The 24,147-nt window shown below is 39.9% G+C and overlaps 1 long non-coding RNA gene across 1 annotated transcript; it reads left to right on the top strand.

Annotated features, from left to right (window-relative positions):
* The first annotated feature begins 553 nt into the window (after positions 1-553).
* Positions 554-10,891, top strand: LOC119518124. Its single transcript, XR_005213671.1, has 4 exons — positions 554-737; positions 6,619-6,740; positions 6,887-6,985; positions 10,210-10,891. It is a non-coding gene; the product is annotated as an uncharacterized LOC119518124 (long non-coding RNA).
* Positions 10,892-24,147: the final 13,256 nt, after the last annotated feature.

The raw sequence follows: 24,147 nt of genomic DNA, 5'->3' as shown, positions 1-24,147 counted from the left end.
TCTCCTTTGTTCTGCAGGATTCACGTACACAAGCCCAGAAATCTTCATCAACTCTCCCCTTCAGTCACATGTCTTCTTGGTCTGCTGGTTGAGTTTATGGCCGGTAAGTTTGGGACAATTTGATTTTCAGATAAAAGAAGTCCTTATAAATAAATAAGAGTCCTCATAAAATAAAAGGCCCCCAAGGCCCTGAGAGCTTTCACCTGTGGGAGATTATCAATCTCAGTTAGAACTTGAAGAGTTTGTAAAAGACCAGGGAAGCCAGGCGACATCACCCAACCTGTCCAACTACTTCTGTCTTTGTTTCTCAAAATGTAGGTACAGCAACCCATGGCCTGATCAAAACAGGCCTGCAGATCTTTGGTGCACAGCAGACTGCATGACCTAGGCAGCTAAATGTTTAACCTATTGTCTTTCTAAGCCAGTAAAGAAAAAAAGGGTAAATTGACCTTAAAATGCAACTTAATGCAAGCAGGCAGGAAGTGACAGGCTCTTAGTCTCACAACAAGAGCAAAATGTAATTGTTCAAGTGTTATTCTAGTCCTTCCTGCACCACCCCCCAGGTCAGAGTGACCTGTTCCTGCATCTGTGCTCCCCCCACCCTTAGAAGGGCCTTTGTCTTAAACCCTTATAAAAGGCTTTCTGCCCTTTTTGCATCACTTGGTCGTCTTCCCTGCGAACGCGGTGCCTGCCCAGCCTGAGAGAGCCGCCATGATCTCTCCATGACTTCTCATCCCGTAAGTAAGCCCTGAATAAAAGTTCATGTATCTGAAAATGCTCATTGTCTTCTTTGGCCTCTGGACTGGCATAGCCCTCTTGGGCTGCAACAGTAGGGAAAAAAATCAAGGTCACTTCTGAAGAGAGAAGTGGGGATGGGGGATGAGGGGGTGGAGAAGGGTGGAGAGAAAGGAAATCTAATTTTTAATTCTATGTACTTGGATATCTTTTTAAAAGTTCATAGGAGTGTAGTCATGTATTACTTCTGTAAATATATAAATATACCAGAGAAAATGTATTCCAGAATTTCCTTATAATTTGCTCTGTTACCTCATCAAATAAAAAATCCAGATGTGGCAAGGACAGACTTTATTTAAAAGGATTACCACAAAGGGTGAGAGAGGCTGTTGGAACAGTGGGAGGGGGCTTTAGCAATAGGGAGAATGACCTACCCCTGTGTGGGAGCCCTGGCCCCCGAGTGTCTTGAGAACTGCACACAGCATTTTGCTTGACCAAGGACAGCTGAGGTTTGACCTATTCTCCTCATAATATCAGATGCTAACTGTAACCTATACCCGAAACTACCTCCTCCCTGAGACTCCCTGAGATACTGTTATCTCTATAATCCTCCCTCCTCCCTGTTGATTACAATCAATCCCTCCCTACGTTGCATGACCCTGCTCCCTGCCTTATGCTCTCATACCCACTGGAATGTTGAGCCCTCATAACCAGCTTATTCAGCCCCCCAAAGTGTGGACTGTTTCCACATTGTGCTCTGAACACACTACCATTCAGAGCAGCTCCTGGATCCATTCAGAGAAGCTCCTGATTTCAGGGCAACATGGCTCGACTTCCCCACTGAAGTGGGGCCCTTCCCTTAACCTGTAACATCTGCAAAGAGGAAATGTTGTAAACAGCATTAGGCCATGAGAAGGAGGGGGTGAAATTGTACTGTTCAAAGGAAGTGAAACTCTACCGTTAGGGGAGGCGAAACTGCAGTTGTACGCATTAGCCAAGCGTGACCCTTTTCACAATCAACTACTGCACCGGTTCCAAGTAAATTTTTTTCTTAAGACTTCCAATAACTAAATGCCAGCTCTGCTAAAACTCCCTAAGTAACCAATAACTAAATGCCAGCTCTGCTAAAACGCCCTAAGTAACCAATAACTAACCGCCAGCTCTGCTTCTGTCAAAATAGCTTGCTTGCGTTTCCAGGATGTGGTTTTTGCCTATATAAGTCTTCAGCACACTGGGGCCGGGGCTGCTCACTGAATTCCCTGTGTGGAGTGACAGTGGGCAGTCGCCGGCAGGCTAATAAAGGCTCTTTAAATTTCGTTTGGCATTCTCAAACTTTAACTCGCGCACACCACAACACCCACCCTGTAGGTAAGCCCTATAATAAAACCTCATGTCACAGAACATGTCCAGTGCTTTCTTTAGTCCTTTGGCTACAAAAGCCCTCTTGGGCTGTGATGCCATGTCTCAAGGGTTAATAAGCAAAAAGGGGTTTTCTTTTATAGAAAGCAAAGAACTGGGTGTGGGGAAGTGGGATGAAATGTTGGTGTGATTGGACAGTAGAGCTGAGGATACTGTATGCTGAAGTGGCTTATTATGTGGGAGGCCCCTTTAAAGTTCAGGGGTCTGCTCTCATCTATGGACAATTAATGTTTGATAAGGCACTCAAGCCAAAGCAACTGGGACAGAGCAGCCTCTTCAATAAATGGTATTTGCAGAACTGGATATCCATACCCAAAGGAATGAAAGAGGACTCCTCTCTGACACCTTATGCAAAAATTACCTCAAAATGGATTAAGGGTCTAAACATTAGTGCTAAGATCATAAGACTTTTAGAAGAAAATGTAGGGCAATATCTTAAGGATCTAGTGATAAGAAGTGGTTTCCTAGACCTTACACCCAAAGCATGAGCAATCAAAGAAGAAATAGATAAATGGGATTTCCTCAAAATTAAATACTTTTGTACATCAAAGGACTTTGTCACAAAAGTAAAAAGGCAGCCTACACAATGGGAGACAATATTTGGAAACCTCATATCAGATAAGGGTTTAATGTCCAGAATATGTAAGGAAATCCTACAGTTCAACAAGAGAAAAACAAACAACCCAATGGGTAAAAGACATGGATAGACACTTTTATGAAGAGGAAATACAAATGGCTCAAAAACATATGAAAAGATGTTTAATTTCACTGGCTATCAGGGAAATGCAAATCGAAACCACAATGAGATATCTCACACCCACCAGAATGGCCATTATCCAAAAAACAGAAAATGACAAGTGCTGGAGAGGATGTGGAGAAAGAGGCACACTTATTCACTGTTGGTGGGAATGTAGAATGGTGCAACCACTCTGGAAGGCAGCGTAGCAGTTCCTCAGAAAGCTAAGTATAGAATAGCCATATGATCCAGCAATCCCGTTACTAGGTGTATACCCAGAGGAACTGAAAGCTAAGACACGAACAAACATGTGTAAACTGATGTTTATAGTGGCATTATTCATGATTGCCAAGAGACGGAAACGGTCCAGATGTCCATCAACGGACAAGTGGATAAACAAACTGTGGTATATATGTGCAATGGAATATTATGCAACTGTAAGACAGAACAAAGTCATGGAACATGTAATAATGTGGATGAACCTTAAGGATGTTATGTTGAGCGAACTTAGCCAGAAACAAAAGGACAAATACTGTCTGGTCTCAGTAATATGAACTAACATTAATGAACAAATTTTGAGAGTTGAAACTGAGGACACAGGTTATCAGGAGACAGAAAGTTGGTAGAGATCAGGCATTTGATCCTGAAGCATTATAGAATGTTCAATAGGATTGACTGTGTAGATCCAGAAATGGAGAGTGCAGTGCTGTGTGATGGTGGCACAGTATTGTAGATGCACTGAGCAAGGATGTCTGTGAGTGAGGTTGAGGGAGGAGGGCTGGGGGCATGTGTGATACCAGAGGGAAGGATGGATGATAAAGACTGGGACTGTGTAGCTTGGAGAAACCTAGAGTGGTCAGTGATGGTGACTAAATACATGAGTGTAAAAATGTTTTTACATGGGGGAGAACAGATGAACGGTATCCTTGAGGGATGTTGAAAAGGGGAGGGTAGTGGGGGAAAGCATATAACCAATGCAACTGGAGTCTGGGGTTAACAGTAACATTGTAGTATGCTCCCATTAAATGTGATGGGGCAATATACCAAAGCTGAATGTCTGAGAGAGGTGTGTAGTGGAGGGGTACGGGATTCTTAGTAGTGCTGTTGTTGACTGACCTTATTGCTGTATTTTATTTTATTTTTACTTTTCCTTTTATCCTTTTTATTATTCTTTTGTTTCAATTCTTTTTTTGAGTAATGAACATGTGTAAGTGCTAATGGTGGTGATGAATGCACAACCATATGATGATGCTATGAAGGACTGTACACTGTGGATGATTTTATGGTATTTGAATATATCCCTATAAAATTGCAGGGAAAAAAATAAACAAAGGGACACAAGTGCTGGAGAGAACTTGGAGAGAGAGATGAATGTATTCACTGGTGGTGGGGAAGTAGAGTAGTGTAGCCTATCTGGAGGACAGGATGGTGGATCCACAAGAAACCAGGTATGTGGGGGCTGCAAGGTCCTACAACCTCAGAATGAGGTATATACTTGGAAGATCGGAGAGCAGGGACACAAGTGGACATTTACACACTGGTATATATGGTGGCAGGATTCACTATTTGCAATGGATAGAGGTGGCCTAAGAGTACACGGACGGTTGAACACAATGGTGAACTGTGGTGTATGCATACAACAGAATATAGAGCAGCTACAAGAAGGAATGAAGCTCTGAGACATGCGTCTAGGTGAATGGACCTTGAGTACAGCATTTTGAGTGAAGCACGCTAGAAATGAGAGGACAAACATTATAATGCCTCACTGATATGGATTAACTATAATGTGTAAACGCTGAGAACTGAATCTTAAGGCACAGCTTATCAGGGAGAAACTTATTGTCATGGTCCTTTGATTGTAAGCTCTTACAGCAGTCACATCTATTCCTGAGTTATAATAGTTATCTCTAAATCCTGAGATGCTGTGCTCTTTGTATATAACCTGGTTGGTCTTCAATTTTGTCGCTGCGTTTTTTTTTTAATCTTCATTTTATTGAGATATATTCACATACCACGCAGTCATACAAAACAAATCGTACATTCGATTGTTCACAGTACCATTACATAGTTGTACTTTCATCACCTAAATCAATCCCTGACACCTTCATTAGCACACACACACAAATAACAAGAATAATAATTAAAGTGAAAAAGAGCAATTGAAGTAAAAAAGAACACTGGGTACCTTTGTCTGTTTGTTTGTTTGTTTCCTTCCCCTATTTTTCTACTCATCCATCCATAAACTAGACAAAGTGGAGTGTGGTCCTTATGACTTTCCCAATCCCACTGTCACCCCTCATAAGCTCCATTTTTATACAATTGTCTTCGAGATTCATGGGTTCTGGGTTGTAGTTTGATAGTTTCAGGTATCCACCACCAGCTACCCCAATTCTTTAGAACCCAAAAAGGGTTGTCTATATTGTGCATAAGAGTGCCCACCAGAGTGACCTCTCGGCTCCTTTTGGAATCTCTCTGCCACTGAAGCTTATTTCATTTCCTTTCACATCCCCCCTTTGGTCAAGAAGATGTTCTCCATCCCACGATGCCAGGTCTACATTCCTCCCCGGGAGTCATATTCTACATTGCCAGGGAGATTCACTCCCCTGGGTGTCTGGTCCCACGTAGGGGGGAGGGCAGTGATTTCACCTTTCAAGTTGGCTTAGCTAGAGAGAGAGGACCACATCTGTGTCGCTGCATTTTTGCAGCTGTTTGCCTTTTTCTATTGGAAGTTAAAAAATCTCTTTGTTGTCATTATATCATAAAATTATAAACAATCTCAAAAGTATCAAACTCTGGAATATATACAATTGTTTAATTTGCCCCAAGCATAAATCCAGGAAAACTTTTCCACAGCTCTCAAGGACATTTTCTTTTACTTACTGAAATTTGGCAGTCAGATCTTATTTCATTACCCCTATCCCAAGCCTATGTATATTTGAATAATAATAATTTGTTTATTGTGGTTACCGTTGCAAAGGTATTACTGGGAAAAAATTTAATTGGGGAATTCTCTCAGAACAAACATGGTCTATTTCCCAACATGTCTTCTGTGCCTACCATTTCTAATCTCCAATCCCAGTGGAAAGAATTCTAAACCAAGCCCACTCTCCCCCATCTTTCTGTACCCAACCCTTCCCCCATAGCCGTCTTAGTTGATTCATTCATATTCAGCCAAAGTTTAAGAGGCCCTTGGGGCAGGGATAGGTGAGAAGGAAAGAATGAGGCCTGGTTTTGAAAATTGTAAATGAGGGTGGTGGGATCTAAGACCCCTAAGGTGAGAGTTGATGCGAGTTCCTATGCTCTTCTTTAATTGTTTGCAATTAGTAGGTCTATTTCGCTTAAAGCTGTGTCTTTGCCATTTCCCAAAGCAGCCTTTTGCTGCCTGCGGGAAATTTCAGAGAGTGGTTTCTTTCCAATGTCCTTTTTGTTTACTAAGACTTTGAACGCTGGTGCCTAGAGGGTGTTTTCTTTTTAGGACTCCAGGAGTATTAATAGATATATTAATTAATTAATATATGTAAGTCTATATATGTGCTTTTTTATCTTAAAGCAATTCGAAGAGAGCTCTTTTAAGAATTTTTTGTTTGCCAATTTGGTATTACCATCTGGAGATAGGAAAATATACATTGCACAAATAGACACAGATAGAAAGTTAAGACACTCAAAAAACCAGACACAGAGAAACAGAAAAGTTACTAATTTGAACCCTACCTTTTCATCTTTTCTAGTGTGCTTGGATATTACCAATCCTCTTGGGCCTCCCCGTTCGTCTTCCCCTGCAGGCACTTGCCAGAGGGGTAGAAGTCTTCAGGTGGCTCTGCTGCTGTGTTGGGGTGCAGTCCTGGCCCAGGTGAGTTCCCTGGGGGGTTTGGGGTGGGGGAGACCATTTCTATCTCCAGCCTTTTACCAATAAAGGGGGATCCAGAGGAGGAGGAAGAGAGGATGAGGGAGTAGGGGAACTTCCCCTTTCCTGATCTCTTTCCTTCTTGCTTATAGGGTGCAGGTGGAGCAGATGAAGGAGTTAATATTGATTCTATTGGATCCTCTGAATTTGAATCAGGGAGAACATTTTTCTTTTCCCAATAGTCATTACAGGTAAAATTTTACATTTTCTTATCAACATTGATTGCTGGGAGAGACAAATAGAGAGTTGAACATAACATCATTTCATCCCATTCTGCTCTCTCTTGCAGAACTGTTCTATTCTATTGAAATAATACCGTGTTCTATTCTACAGAGCCTTTCTCAGGCCATTTCTCGCCTGATTCTAAATCATATTGAGGCCAGACTGTGTTTCAGGAAATAAACTTGTTATCTCCCCATAGGCTCATAACTAAAATCTTTCCAATTTTTCAAGACATAGCCCAAAGGTCTATATTCAGTAATGTTATTAGAATTAGAATTTCCCATTTAAAAGAATTTCGGTAGTCAGTAAGCAATTAGGAACACTTGGACAATACAGATGCAGTAACACACTAATTACCAAATTTAAACACTTAATACTATATGTTACACACCAATTAATAATTAGACTGAACACACCAATTAACAATTAAACAGGCATTAAACACTATATTTAAGTAACACAAATTAACAGTTAAACAGGCATTATACACTTAATTTCATTAAATACCAGTTGATTATTGGATTACTTATTTTCCAGGAGTATACTTGACAAACTCAGGTCAGGGCCTCGGACCCCATACATAATGGTACCCAGAAAACAGAAAAGTGTAGAGGTCAGAGCAAAGGGGGATCATTCTGGAAGCTGGACCCAGGGCCTCAAACTCAGGTCCAAGGGATTCGAACTGCCATACTAACTTCCCGACCCACTTTTACCTTGATGACCCACTCCCCTGGTCAGATGTCCGGATTTGGAGCTGGAAACTGTCTCTGTGCAGCTTTTTAAGGTGCCAAGGGCCTGGAGTGCTGACAGAACAGAGGAAAACTCAGCTACGGAGCCTCTAGACTGAAAGGGTCTAGTGGCGCAAAACGCTCGATGGCCGTGCTTACCTGTCCTGCTGGGGCTCCAGAGCTTCGAGCAGTTGGATTCCTTGCTTCTTAGGAAACTGTCCCACCAGTTGCCAAATTGATACTGAAAAAATGTGGGGTTCTCTACCCGACATGCTCAACAGCCAATCCATGACACCAGGATTTCAAAGAGAGACAAGTTTATGGCTAACCACGAAGCAGGAGATCAGATGTCCTGTTGGCCCCAAATTCTGTTTCCCTGAGTCTAAGGAGTTCTAGGTTTTTATGGATTCAAACAAGGGGAGGTGGAGTTGTTACCATTACAATTTCAGGTATAAACAAGGGCTGAGTCTAGGCTAGAATGACAATTACAGTAGTAAATATAAACAGGGCTGAGACTAGTTGAGTTTCAGTAATTTCAGATATTAACTTCTGCCTAGTCTAAAATATAGAAAGAAAAAATATCTATACAATGATTCAGTAATCATAATCATTTGTAAATTCTTAATTTCTCTGTTCTACCCCCGTTGTTGAGACAAATGATAGTCATTCATTGCTGAAAAGTTCGGAGGGGTCCAAGATCCGAGTGGGGCAAAGTAGGGTTAAATCAGTCTCCTAGAGACTGCCGTGGGTGTTGCTCCTGCAAAATCAGTTGGATCATCTGATGCGAGGGGTCAGCAGGGTTTTAGAGTAAAATCTTCCAATCATGCTGCGCTGCTCATCCCAGTTGTTGAAGCTAAGATGTTGATTTCTTGGTGATGTTGTCTGTAGTCATAGTTCAAGTGGTCGGCCTTTCTTTTAAATGCAATTTTACTGAGATAGATTCAAACACCATACAGCCCACCCAAAGTATAAAATCAATGGCTCATCGTATCATCACATGGTTGGTATTCATCACCACAATCAATGTTAGAACAATTTAGAACATTTTCAATACTCCAAAAATAATAATAATAAAAATAAAAATAAAAATAAAAAAGAACCCCCAAAATATCCTGTACCCCTTATACCCCCTTATTATTGACCCCTAGTATTGGTGTGATACCTTCGTTACTACTGATGAAAGAATATTAAGATATTAATGTTAACTATAGTCCATAGTTTGCAATAGGTACATTTTTTCCCATATACCACTCGATTATTAACTCCTTGTAATAGTATCCTACATTTATTCTAGTTCATGAAAGAATTTTTTTTATTATACAATTAAGCATAATCATCAAGCACCACAAGATTCACTGCTTTATGCATTCCCATGTTTTAATCTTCAGCTTTCCTTCTGGTGACAAACATGACTCTAAACAACTCCTTTCCATCACATTCACCCACAATTCCGCACTGTTAATTATACTCACAGTAACGTGCTACTGTCACCTCTATCCATTTCCAAATGTTTAAGTTCGACCTAGTTAAAAATTCTGTACATATTAACAACTGCTCTCCATTCTCTAGCCTGATTCTACCTCCTGGTAACCTATTGTGCTGGTTTGTATATATTACGTCCCCCAGAAAAAGCCATATTCTTTAATGCATTCTTGTGGGGGCTGACGTATTGGCGTGGATTGGGTTGGAACCTATTGGTTCAGTGTCCATGGAGATGTGACCCACCCAACTGCAGGTGATAACTCTGATTGGATAATTTCCATGGAGGTGTGGCCCCACCCATTCAGTATGGACCTCAATGAGTTTACTGGGGCCCTATAAAAGCTCAGACAGAAGGAGCTCACAGTGAGCTGGAGCAGAGACAGACATTTTGAAGACGGCTGTTTGGAAGCTGATGCAGACATTCTGGAGAATGCCATTTTGGAATGTAACCTAGGAGCAAGCAGACACCAGCCACGTGCCTTCCCAGCTAACAAAGGTTTTCTGGGTGCCGATGACCTTTCTCCAGTGAAGGTACCCTTTCTTGATGGACACTTTGTGTCCTTAAGACTATAACTGCGTAACCAAATAAACCTCCTTTTATAAAAGCCAGTCCATTGCTGGTGTTTTGCATTCTGGCAGCATTAGCAAACTAGAACACCTATATTCTAGATTTCATGTCTATGAGTTTACAATTATAATTAGTTCATATTGATTAGCTCACACAATATTTGTCCTTTTGGTCAGCTTAAAGAGCCAGCTGATAAGGATCTAGGCAGGCAGGTCACTCAGGAGGATGGGATAAAAATTGGAAACGTTAGTTTGGAGAGTTTGTAGTGTTAGATTTTAAATGTAACTCTGAAACTGTAAGCAAGCTACATACTTAAAAATTTAGTCTCACAGAGAAGCAAAACGTAGGATGTACACGCAGTCACAGAGGCACTAGTTAAGCTATACGTTAACCACTATTGTTTGTGTTCTCTCAGCCTTACAGCCCCAGCTAGAAGGCACCACGCACCACATATCTTAAGGAATGTAATCCTAAGGGATGTGGGAAACAACTGTGATAAGAAACTAATGAAGTTCTCCAGAGACCTGCTAAATATTACATGCTATCCAAGACGATTAACTTTCTTTGTCTCTAACTTGTATAAAAGCCACAAGAAAGATCACTACAGGTGGGCAGCTTGGCGGCTGATCAAGACTCCTGCCCTCCGTCGGTGCATAAATAAAACCTCCTTTTCCTCCCCAGCCGCGTTCCATGTGCCTGTACATTAAGCTGTGCCAAGTGACGAGCCCTGATTTGGGGTGGGGGAAATCTCATTATCAGTTTGTAGCCAGAGATTGAAGGAAACCTCCAGAATTGAAAAATTGGTAAGGGTTGACAACATGTGCAAGAAGACGGGATGCAGTTTAATTTACAGGTGTGACACAGAACCATCAATTACCTGCAGTTTACCAAAAGGTGTAAGACAGCAGGAAGACAATGAACAGGAGCAAGCTGAAATCTGATAACCAGCAGGAATGCCTATAGTTTTCTACTGAAACACACGGTTTCTCTCTACAGCCACCCTCCTTTGAGCAAAGATAATCGCAAAGAAGGATTATTGTTGATCATTAAACAAGGCTGGTTTGATTAAATTCAGCATGATATTTGTATAGGTGCAGCAAGAACAGTAATTTACCATATAGGCTTTTTTTTTTTTTTTTTTTAAAGTTTGCTTTGTTGGAAGTTTTTATAAGAAATCTCAGAACAGATTATTATTATTTTTTTTTTTCTTTTTAGGAGGGTTCTTTTTTTTTTTTTTTAATCATCATTTTATTGAGATATATTCACATACCACGCAGTCATACAAAACAAATTGTACTTTCGATTGTTTACAGTACCATTACATAGTTGTACATTCATCACCTAAATCAATCCCTGACACCTTCATTAGCACACACTCAAAAATAACAAGAATAATAATTAGAGTGAAAAAGAGCAATTGAAGTAAAAAAGAACACTGGGTACCTTTGTCTGTTTGTTTGCTTCCCCTACTTTTCTACACATCCATCCATAAACTAGACAAAGTGGAGTTTGGTCCTTATGGCATTCCCAATCCCACTGTCACCCCTCATAAGCTACATTTTTATACAACTGTCTTCGAGATTCATGGGTTCTGGGTTGTAGTTTAATAGTTTCAGGTATCCACCACCAGCTACCCCAATTCTTTAGAACCTAAAAAAGGTTGTCTAAAGTGTGCGTTAGAGTGCCCACCAGAGTGATCTCTCGGCTCGTTTTGGAATCTCTCTGCCACTGAAGCTTATTTCATTTCCTTTCACATCCCCCTTTTGGTCAAGAAGATGTTCTCCATCCCACGATGCCGGGTCTACATTCCTCCCCGGGAGTCATATTCCACGTTGCCAGGGAGATTCACTCCCCTGGGTGTCTGATCCCACGTAGGGGGGAGGGCAGTGATTTCACCTTTCAAGTTGGCTTAGCCAGAGAGACAGGGCCACATCTGAGCAACAAAGAGGCATTCAGGAGGAGACTCTTAGGCACAAATACAGGGAGGCCTAGCCTCTCCTTTGCAGCAACTGTCTTCCCAAGGGTAAAACTTATGGTAGAGGGCTCAACCCATCAAACCACCAGTCCCCTATGTCTGTGGTCATGTTAGCAACCATGGAGGTGGGGTAGGCAAATACCCCTGCATTCTCCACAGGCTCCTCAAGGGGGCACTACATCTTTTTTTTTTTTTTTTTTCCTTGTTTGTCTTTTTTCTTTTTTTTTTTTTTAACTTTCCCTTCTTTTTTAAATCAACTGTATGAAAAAAAAAGTTAAAAAGAAAACAAACATACAATAAAAGAACATTTCAAAGAGACCATAACAAGGGAGTAAGAAAAAGACAACTAACCTAAGATAACTGCTTAACTTCCAACATGTTCCTACTTTACCCCAAGAAAGTTACATAATATAGCAACATTTCAGTGAACTTGTTCCTACTACATCCATCAGAAATTAACAGACCATAGTCATTTCTGGGCATCCCCAGAACGTTAAATAGCTTATCTGTTCTTCTTGGATTATTGTTCCCCCTTCCTTAATTGCTCTCTACTGCTAGTTCCCCTACATTCTACATTATAAACCATTTGTTTTACATTTTTCAAAGTTCACATTAGTGGTAGCATATAATATTTCTCTTTTTGTGCCTGGCTTATTTCGCTCAGCATTATGTCTTCAAGGTTCATCCATGTTGTCATATGTTTCACCAGATCGTTCCTTCTTACTGCCGCGTAGTATTCCATCGTGTGTATATGCCACATTTTCTTTATCCACTCATCTGTTGAAGGACATTTGGGTTGTTTCCATCTCTCAATTGTGAATAATGCTGCTATGAACATTGGCGTGCAGATATCTGTTCGTGTCACTGCTTTCCGATCTTCCGGGTATGTACCGAGAAGTGCAATCGCTGGATCGAATGGTAACTCTATATCTAGTTTTCTAAGGAACTGCCAGACTGACTTCCAGAGTGGCTGAACCATTATACAGTCCCACCAACAATGAATAAGAGTTCCAATTTCTCCACATCCCCTCCAGCATTTGTAGTTTCCTGTTTGTTTAATGGCAGCCATTCTAACCGGTGTTAGATGGTATCTCATTGTGGTCTTAATTTGCATCTCTCTAATAGCTAGTGAAGCTGAACATTTTTTCATGTGTTTCTTGGCCATTTGTATTTCCTCTTCAGAGAACTGTCTTTTCATATCTTTTGCCCATTTTATAATTGGGCTGTCTGTACTATTGTCATTGAGTTGTAGGATTTCTTTATATATGCAAGATATCAGTCTTTTGTCAGATACATGGTTTCCAAAATTTTTTTCCCATTGAGTTGGCTGCCTCTTTACCTTTTTGAGAAATTCCTTTGAGGTGCAGAAACTTCTAAGCTTGAGGAGTTCCCATTTATCTATTTTCTCTTTTGTTGCTTGTGCTTTGGGTGTAAAGTCTAGGAAGTGGCCTCCTAATACAAGGTCTTGAAGATGTTTTCCTACATTATCTTCTAGGAGTTTTATGGTACTTTCTTTTATATTGAGATCTTTGGTCCATTTTGAGTTAATTTTTGTGTAGGGGGTGAGGTAGGGGTCCTCTTTCATTCTTTTGGATATGGATATCCAAGTCTCCCACCCCATTTGTTGAAAAGACCATTATGGCTCAGTTCGGTGACTTTGGGGGCCTTATCAAAGATCAGTCGGCCATAGATCTGAGGGTCTATCTCTGAATTCTCAATTCGATTCCATTGATCTATATGTCTATCTTTGTGCCAGTACCATGCTGTTTTGGCAACTGTGGCTTTATAATAAGCTTCAAAGTCAGGGAGTGTAAGTCCTCCCACTTCGTTTTTCTTTTTTAGAGTGTCTTTAGCAATTCGAGGCATCTTTCCTTTCCAAATAAATCTGATAACTAGCTTTTCCAAGTCTGCAAAGTAGGTTGTTGGAATTTTGATTGGGATTGCATTGAATCTGTAGATGAGTTTGGGTAGAATTGACATCTTAATGACATTTAGCCTTCCTATCCATGAACATGGAATATTTTTCCATCTTTTAAGGTCCCCTTCTATTTCTTTTAGTAGAGTTATATAGTTTTTTTTGTATAGGTCTTTTACATCTTTGGTTAAGTTTATTCCTAGGTACTTGATTTTTTTAGTTGCTATTGAAAACGGTATCTTTTTCTTGAGTGTCTCTTCAGTTTGTTCATTTCTAGCATATAGAAACATTACTGACTTATGTGCATTAACCTTGTATCCCGCTACTTTGCTAAATTTGTTTATTAGCTCTAGTAGCTGTATCGTCGATTTCTCAGGGTTTTCTAGATATAAGATCATATCATCTGCAAACAATGACAGTTTTACTTCTTCTTTTCCAATTTGGATGCCTTTAATTTCTTTGTCTTGCCGCATTGCCCTGGCTAGCACTTCCAGCACAATGTTGAATAACAGTGGTGACAGCGGGCATCCTTGTCTTGTTCCTGATCTTAGAGGGAAGGCTTTCAGTCTCTCACCATTGAGTACTATGCTGGCTGTGGGTTTTTCATATATGCTCTTTATCATGTTGAGGAAGTTTCCTTCAATTCCTACCTTTTGAAGTGTTTTTATCAAAAAGGGATGTTGGATTTTGTCAAATGCTTTTTCAGCATCTATTGAGATGATCAATTGATTTTTCCCTTTCGAGTTTTTAATGTGTTGTAATACATTGATTGATTTTCTTATGTTGAACCATCCTTGCATGCCTGGAATGAACCCCACTTGGTCATGGTGTATGATTTTTTTAATGTGTCTTTGGATTCGATTTGCAAGTATTTTGTTGAGGATTTTTCCATCTATATTCATTAGGGAGATTGGCCGCTAGTTTTCCTTTTTTGTAGCATCTTTGCCTGGTATTGGTATTAGATTGATGTTAGCTTCATAAAATGAGTTAGGTAGTGTTCCATTTTTTTCAATGTTTTGAAAGAGTTTGAGTAAGATTGGTGTCAGTTCTTTCTGGAACGTTTGGTAGAATTCCCCTGTGAAGCCATCTGGCCCTGGGCATTTATTTGTGGGAAGATTTTTGATGACTGATTGGATCTCTTTGCTTGTGATGGGTTGGTTGAGGTCTTCTATTTCTTCTCTGGTCAGTCTAGGTTGTTCATATGTTTCCAGGAAATTGTCCATTTCTTCTACATTATCCAGTTTGTTGCCATACAGTTGTTCATAATATCCTCTTATAATTTTTTTAATTTCTTCAGGATCTGCAGTTATGTCACCTTTTTATTCATTATTTTGTTTATATGGGTCTTCTCTCTTTTTGATTTTGTCAGTCTAGCTAGGGGCTTGTCAATCTTGTTGATCTTCTCAAAGAACCAACTTTTGGTGATATTTATCCTTTCTATTGTTTTTTTGTTCTCTATGTCATTTATTTCGGCTCTAATCCTTGTTATTTCTTTTCTTGTACTTGGTTTAGGATTGGTTTGCTGTTCATTTTCTAGCTTCTTCAGTTGATCCATTAGTTCTTTGATTTTGGCTCTTTCTTCCTTTTTAATATATGCGTTTAGTGCTATAAATTTCCCCCTTAGCACTGCTTTTGCTGCATCCCATAGGTTTTGGTATGTTGTGTTCTCATTTTCATTCGTCTCTATATATTTAGCAATTTCTCTTGCTATTTCTTCTTTAACCCACTGATTGTTTAGGAGTGTGTTGTTTAACCTCCAGGTATTTGTGAATTTTCTAAGTCTCTGATGGTTATTGACTTCTAATTGTATTCCATTGTGGTCAGAGAATGTGCTTTGAATAATTTCAATCTTTTTAAATTTATTGAGGCTTGTTTTATGTCCCAGCATATGATCTATTCTGGAGAAAGTTCCGTGAGCACTAGAAAAGTATGTGTATCCTGGTGATTTGGGATGTAATGTCCTGTAGATGTCTGTTAAATCTAATTCATTTATCAGATTGTTTAGGTTTTCAATTTCCTTATTGGTCTTCTGTCTGGTTGATCTATCTATAGGAGAGAGTGATGTGTTGAAGTCTCCCACAATTATTGTTGAAACATCAATTGCTTCCTTTAGTTTTGCCAGTGTTTCTTTCATGTATTTTGTGGCACCTTGATTGGGTGCATAGACATTTACGATTGTTATCTCTTCTTGCTGAATTGCCCCTTTTATTAGTATGTAGTGGCCTTCTTTGTCTCTCAAAACATCCCTGCATTTGAAGTCTATTTTATCTGAGATTAATATTGCTACACCTGCTTTCTTTTGGCTGTAGCTTGCATGAAATATTTTTTTCCATCCTTTCACTTTCAGTTTCTTTGTGTCCCTGTGTCTAAGATGAGTCTCTTGTATGCAACATATTGATGGTTCATTTTTTTTGATCCATTCTGCGAATCTGTATCTTTTAATTGGGGAGTTTAATCCATTTACATTCAACGTTAAAACCGTGAAGGCATTTCTTGAATCGGCCATCTTATCCTTTGGATTATGTTTGCCATATTTTTCCCTCTCTCTATTAATATCCTTTATTGTACCCATACCGAATCTCTTTAGTACTGAACCTTTCTCCAAGTCTCTCTGTCCTGTCTTTGTTTCTCTGTCTGTAGGGCTCCCTTTAGTATCTCCAGTAGGGCAGGTCTCTTGTTAGCAAATTCTCTCAGCATTTCTTTGTCTGTGAAAAATTTAAGCTCTCCCTCAAATTTGAAGGAGAGCTTTGCTGGATAAAGTATTCTTGGCTGGAAATTCCTCTCACTCAGAATTTTAAATATATCGTGCCACTGCCTTCCTGCCTCCATGGTGGCTGCTGAGTAGTCACTACTTAGTCTTATGCTGTTTCCTTTGTATGTGGTGAATTGCTTTTCTCTTGCTGCTTTCAGAACTTGCTCCTTCTCTTCTATGTTTGACAGTGTGATCAGTATATGTCTCGGAGTGGGTTTTTTTGGATTTATTCTATTTGGAGTTCGCTGAGCATTTATGATTTGTGTATTTATGTTGTTTAGAAGATTTGGGAAGTTTTCCCTAATAATTTCTTTGAATACTCTTCCTAGACCTTTACCCTTTTCTTCCCCTTCTGGGACACCAATGAGTCTTATATTCGGATGTTTCATATTATCTATCATATCCCTGAGGTCCATTTCGAGTTTTTCAATTTTTTTTCCCCATTCTTTCTTTTATGCTTTCATTTTCCATTCTGTCATCTTCCAGGTCACTGATTCGTTGTTCAACTTCCTCTAGTCTTGTACTATGAGTGTCCAGAATCTTTTTAATTTGGTCAACAGTTTCTTTAATTTCCATAAGATCATCCATTTTTTTATTTAGTCTTGCAATGTCTTCTTTATGCTCTTCTAGGGTCTTCTTGATTTCCTTCATATCCCGTACTATGGTCTCATTGTTCATCTTTAGTTCTTTGAGTAGCTGCTCTAGGTGCTGTGTCTCTTCTGGTCTTTTGATTTGGGTGCTTGGGCTTGGGTTATCCATATCGTCTGGTTTTTTCATATGCTTTATAATTTTCTGTTGTTTTTGGCCTCGTGGCATTTGCTGAACTTGATAGGGTTCTTTTAGGGTTTGTAGACCATTTGAAGTCCTTATCTCTAATTTATCAGATCTACAGCTTCGTGGAGTACACTTTCTCTAACTAACCAGCAGGTGGCATCCACGAGCCACCTGTTCTCCACAAGCCAGATCTCCCCTGCTTAGCCTTTTTGGTGAGTGGGGGAGTGAGTCTTGTGGGGCCCAATTGGTGTACCAAGCTTGCGTGTGTAGTTGGTGTTGCCTGCCCTGTATGTGGAGCGTGTTTCTGGGCAGTCGGGGAGGGGGGGTGGCCCTAACAATCAAATCTCCCTGATGATCCTAGAGTTTTAAAGCTGCTGCAATAGTCTAATCCTTCAGTTCAGTCCTGCCACAGTTTGTCTCTGCCACTGACCCACAAGTCTTTGGTATTGGCGTATGGCTCCTCAGACTTGCAAGTGGGCCCCTCTTCCAGGCTGTGCACCCCGGGTCCTCTGTTGAGGGATGACTGTGCTATGTCACAGGTGAGTGCCGTCCCCCCAGGGCGGTTCTGGGCTGCTGGGCTGTGTAGGGAGGCTCCCAGTCTGCTCAAATGATGGCTGAATGGGGCTTTGTTAATTCACACTGCTCCACCTTCCCAGCTCTGGGACATTCAGCTGAGGTTGCAGGGAAGGCTAATGTCCACGCCCAGTTTTGTGGTGTGTGCCTGTTATTTGAAGCACTTCCGTCACACTGGGTTTCTGGGGCAGCTCTGGGCTATGGGGCTGGCGATGGGCAGGAGTGTTTCCTGTCCACCAGGATGGTGGCTGTGAGCGGACACCCCCCTTTTCTTGGGAAGTTGTGTTGTTTAGTGAATTTTCTCAGCCACTGGATTATTGCCTTTTGTCTCAGAGCTCTCTTAGTTCTGCTCTTGACTTGACGTGCCCAAATTGCAATTCTTTGAAGCTTTCTGTATTGAGCTTCTTAGAGTAATTGTTTTAGAAAAAGCAAAAAGGATTTAAAAAAAAAAAACAAAAAAAAACGGCCCTCCTCAGAGATCTAATGGGTTATTGAAATGCTAATAGACAAAGCAACCAGGGCCATTAAAGAAAGGTGCACAGGGCAGAGAGATCAGCTTTGCTTCGGGATTTGCATATGCGCCTCAAGGCCTGAGCTCCGCCCTTCCCCCCTCTGCGTTCACCAGAACTCCAAAAATCCTCCGCTTTTATTTTGGAGTTTTTCGTGTTGTTTTTTTTCTATGCCTGTCTCCTCTCTGCTGGGCTGGCTGCTCTCAGAGTCTCTGGTGTCTGGTCTCAGTCTATCTATGGTTGGAGTTTGAATCAGTAGAATGAGTTTCCGATAAGAGCAGCCACTGCAATTCTCCCTTCTCCTTCCCGGAGCTGACAGCCCCTCCTCCCCCGGGACTGAGCCTGGCAGGGAGGGGCGCGGGTCCCCTGGCCGCAAAAACTTACAGATTTCGCTGATCTCAGCAGTTCCACATTTTCATGAGTGTTGTATGAAGTATGCCCAAAGACAGATTGCCCTGTGGTGTCCAGTCCACGCAGTTCCTGGCTTTTTACCTCTCACATTTACTCTTGTCTGTGCTTTCACCTGCCACTTTGGTGAGACCCGTGGCTTAGTGCTTTTTTGGTTTGCTTGGGTTTTTTCCTTTTTGAAAAATTACAAATCTACCTGAGAAGAGTATCAGTGATCCCTTGATACCTAATTCCAGTCCAAAGTCAGATTTCTCTAGCTATCCCCAAAATGTGTTTTCTAGCTTCCCTTCTCTGTTGCTGAGATCCCAGAACAGATTTTTAAATGCATCTCTAGGCTAGGAAGCCAAGCCAAGAACTTACCACCAGATTTCACCTGCAGTACCTGTGATTTGGGTGAATTCTTCTCTTCTCAAGGTCCACAAAATATCATATGGTCCCTGGGCCTGCCAGGAAGTAACTTCCCTAACCCTAGCAAACCTGCAAGACAGGTACCAGGCTGGTTTTCCTGAGAGGACTTTGTAAACCTTGGCTCCATGAAGTCAGCGTTCATTCCTTAAAAGTGTCCAGTCATATCTGATTACATGAGCATCATTCTCAAATATGACATTCCAGTCAAACTCTTAGTTATATAACCAATGTCTCCAATTAAGTCATGTATACAAGGAGGACAGATTCTTATAGAAATGATATTGCTGTGAAAAGAAGACTACACAGTAAGAATTTCTGAATGCTGGAGGGAACAGGGAGGGAGAAAAAGAGAAATATTTATGAGTTACAGATAGTTTAAGGGGAAAAAGGAGTTTCTTATATATATTAAAAAAACAGAAGACTAAAGCATCAGCAATATTTCGAACAAAACCAATAATCATCCTGTATCCTGTATCCTGTATCATTCCATCCTATATAATTAATCCTTGTTCCACTTGAGCTTGGGGCTCATGAACCCTTCACCTTCTCCATTAGAGTTCTGGATATCTCGACTCAGTCCAGTGGTTTAGATTCAAAATTATTTGAGCTGTGTCATTAGAAGCCTGTGCCCAAGAGTACCTGGCATAGTCCGTTCCATGTGTCTTTGAGATAGTCCTCTCGTTTTTGTTTTTGAAGGTGAAGCTTTGACCTGGAGCCAACTCCAAGCACTTCAGGGAAGTATCAGAGTTAAAACAAAGAACTATCTGTAGATAACGAAGGACTTTAAATGGCCATGGTTAAATTATTACTGTTTTGCAAAAGTGAAAAAACTAATGAGAGTTCCTTACAAAAATAATGTAACTGAAAAGTAAATTTGGCTGTTCCTGTGGCATTTAACATTTATAAGAATAATTGAATATATGACTAATTGCACTATATTCCTGTCTAAAATCAGCGAAACAGCACCAGGACATATCATGGACAGTGAGGACACTGATCAACTCTAGGAACTTTACACAATTTCTGAATTATTTATATTAACATTTTACCCATATGTGTTTTACCTAGGAAAGGTAAAGTGTCACTTTTAATTTGACGACACTTTCCATGCAACTCATAATTTATAAAATAAAACTAATTATTTCTAGCACCTGTCTTTTTACAGGGTGAAAGAGCAAATTCAAGGACCCACTGGAAAATTCAAAGATAGTGTGAGATCATGAAAACCTCACTTAGTGAATGCCTTAAAAAAAAAAAAAAAAAGTAGTGTATACATGTAATGGAATATTACTCAGTCACAAGAAGGAATGAAGTTCTGATGCATGCTACAACATGGATGAACCGTGAAGATACCATGTTGCATGAAATGAGCTAGACACAAAAGCACAAATGTTATAGATTTCACTGATATGAAATGATTAGAATAAGCAAATTTCTAGAGTCAGAAACTAAAATATAGGTTATCCGGGACCAGGGTGGGGGTAGGGAATGGTAATTAATGCCTGAATTGTACAGAGTTTCTATTTGGGGTGATGGAAAAGTTTTGGTAATGGCTGGTGGTGATGGTAGCACAACATCATAAATGTAATTAACAACTCTGAATTATATATTTAAATGTGGTTAAAAGGGGAAATTTTTGGTTGTGTATATGTTATTAGAATAAAAAACAAAACACCGTAGGCCTATATAACACATTAGTGAACCCTAATGTAAACCATGGATTATAGTTAATAGTACAGTTACCGTAATGTTGTTTTATCAATTGCGACAAGTGTACCACATTTAATGCAAGGTATTAATTATAGGGGGGTTCTGTGGGAACTCTGTATTTTCTGTATGATTTTTCTGTAAACCTACAACTTCTATAATACATATATGACATCATTTAGGATTTGATTTTGGGAAGACAAAATGTCAAAAGTTGTCAGATTTGAACATTTGTTTAAATAAGATCATAGGTCACTGTGACAACATTACTTGACTATCTAACCAAAGAGGAAATAAGAGATTTTAAATGTAAATACCAGATGTAATATGATTGTTAAAAAAACAAAAGAGAGAGAAAAAACTTTAGATCTTTTAAAAGACTTGGTTTCTTGAGCAATTAAGGAGATGATGAAGTCAACATAAAACATAGGAAATTATCCTGATAAAATATGGAATCCCTGCCTTTTATGCCAATTACTGAGATGGTAAAAAACAAAACCTTTTACAACTTCTTACTAAGAGCAGACTAATAATCCAAGAAAATTTTGCCATTTTAAGAGAGAAAACCAAATTTTAGTGTTGTATCACTGTGCTATTTGAGACTAAATAAAATGTAATAAAATCTGTAAATCCTAAAATGTTTACAGATAAATCCATCAAATACAGAATTGACCATGAGAAATAAAATTCCTTTTAAGCAAACCTTCGACAACTTTATATATCCATTCAGATTTGTTGTACACTTTCCTCTTTCTCATTCTGCAAAAACCAGTCATTTTACTTTAGGACAAAAATGTTTTCACTTTCCTTAACAAACACTCTTCTTGCATACCTTACTTAATTTGGCTTAAATCCAAGGTTTTAAGTTACCAAAAGGATCCTGGAAGCTGTGTTCAAGCTGACATCCTGCAAAACACAATTACTGTTGAAATAATGCTTGTCAGAATAATGGCTCAATTTGGTTAAATGCAAACTTATATTTTACAGCATCTTAAACACATAATGGAAGTAACAGTAGCCTATTTGATTGGTAAAACTGTAAGTTTAAGAAGAAAATCTCCAAAAGGTATGCTCATACTGTACTTACCATCGATAATTCAGAAGACATAGCTGTTTTTATTAAACTAACAATGTTAAACTAGCCCTGTTTGCCAAAGATTTATGTAAGTCATGTAAACTTGAATTTTTAAAACATTTGGGTTAGTTTTTCAAAGACTACTTTTTTTTTAAACATTAGAAGTTGATTTTCTTTAATTTAGAGGAATTTTAGGGATATTTAATTTATATAAGCACTTATTTATGTCTAAGCCACTTAAAGTAGAGCTCTTTTTAAAGAGATTTTGTAAGTTAATTTTGTAATAACATCCAGAGGTAGGAAAACATTGCACATAACATATACCCATATGTAAACATATAGACCACAATAGAGAGCTTATAGCTTCAATTTTAAACATTTCAGTCCTGAGTCAGACATAAAATAGAAATACAAGACTCATTAGTTTATATAAAAGAACTGGCCTTCTGTTCTGTCCTCACTCTTATATTTTTACTAGAATTGCATTCCTGGCAGATGGGACAAGTTGAGGTTACATGTTCAACATCAGGGCTAAAACTTTGGCCCCGTCAATATTTGCGAAGGAGACTTTTAAGATTTTCTTTGCCCTGATGTGTAATCTTAATGAGACCTTGCTCTATTTTGGGGCCCTTTTTCCAAACCTGATTTATTGCAGAAAGAGGGATCCTGTAGGTCCCTTTCTGGTCAGTCTAATCAGCTTTGCCATCTAGGATTTAGCATCTGAGGGTCCAACCAAACCTTGCATCATATATACCCAAGAAGAATTCTAAATTCTTCTATGAATAGCTTGTTTGGTTTTAGGGAAATCTTTAATTATAGCTCTTAATTCAGTTTGGGTCCAAGGTTTACATTCTTATAGTTGCCTGCATACCTGGCTCATGGGAGAGGTGGCTTTTAGGGGCAATTGGCATTTGGGAGTTTTAGGAGAGTTGTTTGGGAAAAGGCAGACGGTCTGGACAAGGAGAAGAGAAGGGATGAATTGTCTGAGATGCAGAAGCAGAGAGATGAGAAAGATAAGGGAGAAGAAGGAGAGCTGGAGATACGGAGGCAACTGCAGGACAAGAAGGGGGCAGACTTACTAGGGAAATGAGTCTAATTTCTTGTTGCTTAAATTTGTCAAATTGCTTGTTAGCTTTGGCCAGAGAATCTTTTAGTGAAGCAATTTTTGATTTGGAATTTCGTTTGGAGGCCTCTGCATGCCAATTAAAAATGCTGCCCACTGGGCCTGAGTTCCTTTCTTTTCTAAGGCGCTTCTCAAATGAACACTTTTGTTTAAGTCAAATGTTCCCCACAGTGGCTACTGAAGGCCCAATCGTCCTTGGTGAATTATGCCATTTAGAAAGATAGTTGCAAGAACTTGGGTTGTAATGAGATTTAGACTTAGATGTAAATTGTAATGCTGCTGTGCTCCTTGTATCTTGGGCCCCCAATCTGGCGGCTGATGGCTGGCTGCCTCCAAACAGAGACCTGACAATCTGCACCCCACCAGCAGTTGGAAAAACAGAGAGAATGTTCTCTCTGCACCAAAGCCAATCTCTTAGGACAATAAGTGAGATGGAAGGAGAAACTTATCTGCTTTTATTGGTGACCCATAGCCAAATTTGTCCAGTGGATGCCAGTCCAGTAAGAACCGCCAACTCACTGATCTGTGCCTTGGTTCTACTCTATGATTTTCCTTCTTATGACAACATCTTTAGACAATACAACAGAAAACTAGGAAAAAAGACAGCAAAAGGGGAAGAAAAGGAAGGGGCCATTCCCAACAAGGATGCCGAACAAATAGGAACCTAAAACAAAACCTGGGTCCCAAACTTAGAACAAGTTGCCAAGGAACCCTTTGCAGAGAGAGTGGAGTTGAGACCCAGTGCTGAATTACCACGTTAGTGTGGACTTGACAAGTTATAGGCAGCAAGGCACCAGGGGTCTCTGCGGATACCACATCTGGTGGAAGCTGACATCTGCGATGGCAGGTGGGGCAGACCTGATCTCGCTGGGTCTCCAAAGGTAACTGTTTCAATGGGTGGATAGTGGAGCACTGGATCAGGTGTCAGTCTCACCAGTGGATCCCCGCTCGGTCAGTCAGACGTGAAGACAAAGGCGTGGGGGAGGGGCAGTCCTACACTGGCCACTGCCCCATCTCTGTTATTCCCCCCATAAACACCGTTTCAGGCCTGGTGTGTGTACTGTCAGCCATTTACCTCATTTGCTCAATAATGCCCATATACCACAGAACCCTTTCTCACTTTCATCCTGAATT

This window comes from Choloepus didactylus, chromosome 21 (genome assembly GCF_015220235.1).
Source record: "Choloepus didactylus isolate mChoDid1 chromosome 21, mChoDid1.pri, whole genome shotgun sequence".
In the NCBI taxonomy this organism is placed as follows: Eukaryota; Metazoa; Chordata; class Mammalia; order Pilosa; family Megalonychidae; genus Choloepus; species Choloepus didactylus.
Note: the sequence above shows the minus strand (reverse complement) of the source record. Positions and strands in the feature narration are given on the sequence as shown.